This window comes from Bombina bombina, chromosome 10 (assembly GCF_027579735.1).
Source record: "Bombina bombina isolate aBomBom1 chromosome 10, aBomBom1.pri, whole genome shotgun sequence".
In the NCBI taxonomy this organism is placed as follows: domain Eukaryota; kingdom Metazoa; phylum Chordata; class Amphibia; order Anura; family Bombinatoridae; genus Bombina; species Bombina bombina.
The window spans coordinates 28,315,611-28,322,677 of NC_069508.1; the positions used below are offsets into that span (position 1 = coordinate 28,315,611).

Consider the following 7,067-nt stretch of genomic DNA (forward strand, 5'->3'; position numbering starts at 1 on the left):
AAGGATGTTAGAATGGTTGTGTTATCCAACCTCCAGATGTCAGTGCCCGAGTTATTTGCTTGAGCAATAACTTTTTATTTTCAACTTGTGAAACCCACACAAACTGGAGCGCTATTTATTTGCCTTGAGTGGTGTTAGTGCTCAGGAGTGCTAACATTTTTGAGATTGACTTGTAACCTAACTCAGTAAAAACTTATTTTAAAAAACCACAAAGAATAGTAGACAAAGCCTATTCTTTCCTAGAGGGCACTGAGTAATAATGTCACAGGGACATGTAAGGAAATAATTGAAAGAAGTGATGCATGAAAAAGCCTAGCCTATCCTAGAAAAAATGAACATTCATTAAAAATTTGAATAAACACTCTGAGAGTGCATGTACTGCAGTAATAAAAACTCCAGTAATCCTTTTTCTAGTGCCGTTTGATTCTGTAACACAGCAGCACACAAAATACAGAGTCCACAGGGAGAAAAAAAAAGCAAAAAATATTAATAAAAAATACAATACACTGTCTATTCCAAAATGGAATCCCAAGCATTGGAACAACAATTTCAGTCACTGTCGCAGATTCATTTTGAGGCAATGGCTAGCTTACAGATGTCACACAACTGCACTGTCCAGTAGCTCTAGAGAAAGTGTTTGGAAATAGCTGCCCTTCCCCTAGTCTCCCACCTCCCTATACTAGGTTATGACTTGATTGAACAAGCCTGTATGACTAAAATCCAACTTTAGGGCCTGACTTACTATCTCTAACATCAATCATTAGTAATTATATTGCAAGACTGGACATTGGGCCCAATTATGCTCTAGTTACATTTGCCGGCAGATGCCTGGAGCTCAGGAACTCCATCTCTCAGCTGTAACTTTGGAGCCAAGACTGCTGGATTTTCCTGCAGCTCGGACGATTATATACAACATGCGGTACTATAGGCAAATTACCGCATGACATAAATATGTACGTCAATTTGGGTTATGCAGTTGAAATTGAATGATCAATCTGAAGCATGAAAGAAAGATATTTGGGTTTTGTGTCCCTTTAATAAATATGGACCTCAAAGCATTATTCAAAAAATGAGCAATGCCATAATAAAGGGTCATGGTTTACAGTTTAAGAGTAGTTGTTCAGTAACAATTAACAGAAGAGCTTCTTTACAGAAAGAGTGGTTCATTCATAGGGGTAGATTTATCAAATGTCGGACGGACATGATCTGCTGTATTTGTTGGGAAATTCAAAAGAAAACAAGGAAGTAGAATATTCACAAGAAATACATTATCATATTGGCTTGATTTCAACATTGACTAATCATAACATATCCTCTAACTTGTCCAGTGATGGAATGAAAGCAGATACAGCAAAGTAAACATACAAATCTTTCAGGGCTATATATATACGTGTGTTTCATGTGCAGCTATCATTTGTACAATGGCACTCTGCAAATTGTGTATATTAGTGATATTGCTGCAAGTTCTCTATAGAACTAATTGTTCTATGGTCAAAATTAATAACAATGGATATGAAGATATTGTTATTGCAATTAATCCAAACTCTACAGAAGATGCCAAACTAATTACAAATATTCAGGTAAGGGCAAATGCAAAAAACATATTTTTATGGGCAACAGAGATGCAGAATCAAATAACAACTAAACAGATTTATAATCATACAACTTTGAATAAATATAAGAACTGGATATTAAAGTGTAGACATTCTAAAATAAATATTCTAATATGTCACTAGACTTGATAAAATGTAATATTTTCACTCAAGTGATGCAAAAGAGAAATCAATTTTATTTTATATACAATTCTAAAAATAACACACACACTCAATATATATATAGTACTTTGATATACATATATAAACAATATAAAAAGCGGATCCACCCTCCTTCGTTCAGCCACCTGGGTGCAGGTATGAAGTAAATATCCAAACCTGCACTCACAGGAATTTAGGACATTATTGGTGTCAAAAATGTATTGATGTTTCAGGGAATATTATATGCCCTTCAGAACAACTTACAAGTGACAAATAACACATTTATATAGTGTGCAGAATGCAAATGGCGTACATACCCCCATTCCCTAGTGGTGCCAAACATAATGTGTTGGAACAGAAGCCATGCATTCGAGTGTTAGGTGAAACCAGAAATGGCGATCATGACACTTCCGGTAGTGCAATATACAAAACAAAAACAATAATCAGTTGTATACATTCACATACAAATACAAGGCAACTTTATATATTCAGATTATGCTAAGTAGGTTATAATATCTGTGTTATAAATTTGCTTAATCAAATAGTGTGTAGATGCATTTAAATACAAGTGTATACAATGTTGTCACATAAACCAAAAGCCATGTGACAAACTTTGTGTCATATTTATAGCAACTTGAATATTTATAGTGCTTTTTTAACCCATGTGTTTGATAAGAATTTACATTATTAAGCATATCATACATGTACGTTTTTGGAACATATTATACACATATGTTTTTTAAACTCTTAAATGTATACAATATGCTTTACCATATGCTTGCTCAAGAGATACAAGGGATAGATGTTATGAATTAAGATGTACATTCAACATATATTAGTGTAATAGGCAAATCTGCTGAAAATGGTGACATACTAGTCACAGGTATGTTCAGGTGGTACAAAAAGAGGACAAAGATCCCCAAATATATATCACATAGAGGATGGCAAAAAGGGATGAGAAACATCACAAGACATTTCATCCCCCCACCCCCTCTGGGAACACCCCGTGTATGACTCGCACCCCAGGTTTGTTGCAGATATCCTATTCAAATTAGTTGGAAGTTCGGTATTGAATTAAGTCTTCCTGCAACGGAATGGAACATTTCAGCACATATAGGGTGAGCCAATGAAAATCGATATATATATGCAGCCACCAATCAGCAGCTAGAACCTAGGTTCTTTGCTGCTCCTAAGCTTTCCTATATAAACCTTTCAGCAAAGGATAACAAGAGAAAGAAGCAAATTAAATAATAGAAGTAAATTGGAAAGTTGTTTTAAATGGTATGCACAGTTTAAATCATGAATGTCTAATTAACTTTACTATCCCTTTAAGATATTAACGGAGCATATTAAAGTATTTTTAATTGTTGAAAAAAAGGAATCTTTCCATATCTTAACTTTAAAAATCAGCTGAACCTACAGTGAAATACATTGAACAGATCTTAATGAGATTTGGCATGTAGATAAAGTTTTGTTTGGTCTAAACACATACAGTGGCAAGATATAAAGGTTTGGAGCTGTGTATTTTGATATATTTTTAGAATACTCAGTAAAAGCAAATAGCTAAAAAAAAAATTATGAATTTAGCAGAAGGATTTGTGGGGTTTAGGAGGGCAGTGAGTATTTGTAACAGTTTACTGCATTAAAACACCAACTAGTCCAAGAATTTAGAGAAATTGAAGAGGATAAGTTAAATATAAAATTAAAAGTATTATTTTCCCTATTTTACATTTAGTAGAATAATAGGATTTTTTTTCATCAAAGTGGTAAACCACATATATATATTTGTACTCCGAGTCTTACTGAAATGGAACAATAAACAAACAATAAAGTAAATGGAAAGTGACATGAGGTTTGCCGTGGTCACATGGTCAGTATGCCTAAAAGGGGGCAAAAAGAGACAAAATAGGATAAAGTAAATATGATAACAAATAAACAACCAAAAAAGAAAGGCACGTAACATCTCAAACTTGTGGATCAAGAACATATCTATCATACAAAATTAAATCCATCTCCTTAACCTCTCAAAGACATGAGCTGGAACCCAAAATCGAGAGCCTGCTAATGCCGCTTCTATTATAAGGGAATGGCCAGAGTGACTTAAGATTAAGGCCAAATCCAACAAAAACATGCAATGTATGAGGAAAAGGGTAAAAGTATGGGAAGAAAGAAGGGGGAAGGAAAGCGGCCATCCCTAGGTCTAACTGAAGACTAAAACATGAGCTGGTACAAGACAGCTACCAGGCACAGTGAGTTAAGATTAAAATAAGATATAATATAACAAATAAATCCAAGCAAACCTAGGCATAAACAAAATATCATCTGGTGAAGGCCCTGACAGCAAAAGAGTGCCAAAAAATAGCAGCATAGCCTGCGAAAGCTGCAGCATCCGTGACTACATGAGGAGAAAATCCCAAACTGCTGGAATAAACATCAATAAGCCGTGCCAACACTGATAAACTAGACCCACATAAGTAAAACAGAAAAGCAGTATCAAGTTAAATATAAGGATCTAAAGATATGAACAAAAATAGGACAGAGAGAATGCAGCTAAATCTAAGTCTTAAATTTAACAGCCACTGAGACACTACCACAAACATAAGACTAAAACTCAGCTACAACATGGCCACAACCAGGAGAGAAGTGAAATTCTCAACCTAGCCCTCGGCCTCTAATAAACTTCTAGATGTTAGCGGGCACAAAATGTACCGGAGTGACAACAAGGGTACTGGCAACCACACCTGAGGCTACCGCAAAGGCAGAGACAGTAATGATTGGACGGGAGACTCAGATAGTATTGCCGGGTAAGAAATACTCCTGTGCTGAAATCAGCCATGAACTTAGCGATAGTTAAAAACATAAATGAAGGTGTACTCCTGAGCTTCGATCCACTGGTAGGAAACGGCAGGACCTAGGTGAATAGCGATGTGTGAGGATTGAGACATAACATATATAACTAAGAGAAAATAATTTAGTTAACAGATTAAACAAATATACATTTACGGAAATATCAGAAGAATGTGATATAAACGAACCGATACATAGTAACTATATTGACTTGCACGAGACTGAAAATGGAAAGAAGCCAAGTTACCCAACGCGAACCAGGCAAATTAAAAAATGATAACCTAAATATAACAGGTGAGAGGTAGTAACGTCATGATATGACATGAACGTATGACGTATGAAACTACAGACGAGAAACGTGGTGCAAATGAACAGAGACATAATAGTGAGAATAAACAACAAACTTTATTGTACGTGACTAATAAAGTAACAAGTGAGAGGTAGGAATGTTCATGTTCCTTAACATAAAATCAGAAATATGTAGTGCAAGCGAGCGGATTCACTAGGGTGAAAGTAAATCAATTATAAACAAAAACTCAAACATGCACGGGACCAAAAACGTGTCAGTCCCTATCTGTAAAGGAGGCAGAGTTACCTGGGGCGTACCAGGCAAATGAAAAACTTTAAAAACTTAGGCCTTATGAATATCTAAAGACGTGCTAGGTAAGAGGTATGAATGTTTATGATATGACGTGCACGTATGACGTATGAATCCATGTAATAAAATGCCACACATGACACAAATACAGCTATATGTGAAAATGTGATGCGAAATAATGTAATATAAATGCAACAAAACATAAACCAACCTAATCAAAACAAGGACTATCAATTAAACTATCAATTAATTAGCTATAACCCTATATGTTAACAAAACCTATAAGTTAAATTAAACATAAGTAAAAAATTAAACTAAAAGAAATCTTCAAGCAGTTGCCTTTACATATGCTGTGTAAATGTTCCCAGATTCTTGCACATTTCCTGATTCTCTTAGTTCCCTAATGAATACAACGTGCTGTCTGCATATAACAATGTTATACCTTACATGTATAATACAAGACAGCAGTAGCTGATTATTAAAATGTGAGTCATGTATACCATTAATGAAGGTTAAATGCAATTATAAAAAAGTTTAATAACAATGTAAATTTAAAGGTGCAGTCAAATCCAAAATAAAATGTTATGATTCAGATAGGACATGTAATTTTAAACAACTTTCCAATTTACTTTTATCACCAATTTTGCTTTGTTCTCTTAGCATTCTTAGTTGAAAGCTAAACCTAAGTAGGCTCATATGCTAATTTATTACGCGTTGAAGGCCGCCTCTAATCTGAATGCATTTTGACAGTTTTTCACCACTAGAAGGCATTAGTTCATGTGGAGCATATAGATAACATTAAGCTCATGCACATGAAGTTACCTAGGAGCCAGAACTGATTGGCTAAAATGCAAGTCTGTCAAAACTGAAATAAGGGGCAGTTTGCAGAGGCTTTAGATACAAGGTAATCACAGAGGTAAAATGTGAATTATTATAACTGTGTTAGTTATGCAAAACTGGGGAATGGGTAATAAAGGGATTATCTTTCTTTTTAAACAGCAAAAATTCTGGTGTTGACTGTCCCTTTAAGTTCTTACCAACATTATGATGTGAATTACATTAAAACCTTGAAATGGTAAATGCCAGCGTAATTATACAGATTGATTTCAATGTAGGTACATGACAAATAACTGGCTAGTGAGAATACAAATATTAAAATGAATCTGCATTGTGATTAAAGCTGAGATCATATCATTCTTAAATAAGGGCATTTAAAACAAGTTATTTCAGGATTGTTCTGACATTGATGCAAATCCCTACTGCACCAAATATCAATTACACAAGAGGATTAACTGGTGTGAGGAATACATTAAATAAATAATCATCAGGTGTGGGTACAGAAAGAAAAAGAGAAAAATAGGTTGGCAGACACAGGGAAAGAATAGCAATAAATAAATGTAAAAGAGAGATGGAGTTATAAAAACTCAATTTTTTTTTTTTTTTTTTTAAATAAATATTTTTATTGAGGATATATTTTTAACATACAGCCTTTCTCAAACATGAACATAAGCAAAGTCAACATTTAACATAAAAACTCAATTTAAAGGGACATTAAACACTTTCAGATGGTAATATAAAATTATAAATTGTATATATAAAAAAAAGTATGGAATATACTTTCGTTATTTATTTTGTCGATTTCCTGTAATTCCATTTTGAAATTGTGAGCTTTTCAGTTACTGTTAGAAATGGAAGTGCAGAACACTGTTATATTCCCCATAGGTATTGGCTGCTCATCCTAGTGACCTATTTACAACTGTCCCTAATTGGCCACAGCAGAGAAAGTAATCTAAGTTACAACATGGCAGCTCCCATTATTTAATAGACATTCAAACTTTACACTTATTTTCTCAATATTTAAACAACTA

At 34.1% G+C, this 7,067-nt stretch overlaps 1 pseudogene; it reads left to right on the plus strand.

Moving 5' to 3' along the window:
- The first annotated feature begins 1,458 nt into the window (after window positions 1-1,458).
- Window positions 1,459-7,067, plus strand: part of LOC128641114 (calcium-activated chloride channel regulator 1-like) — a 67,529-nt pseudogene continuing 61,920 nt past the window's right edge.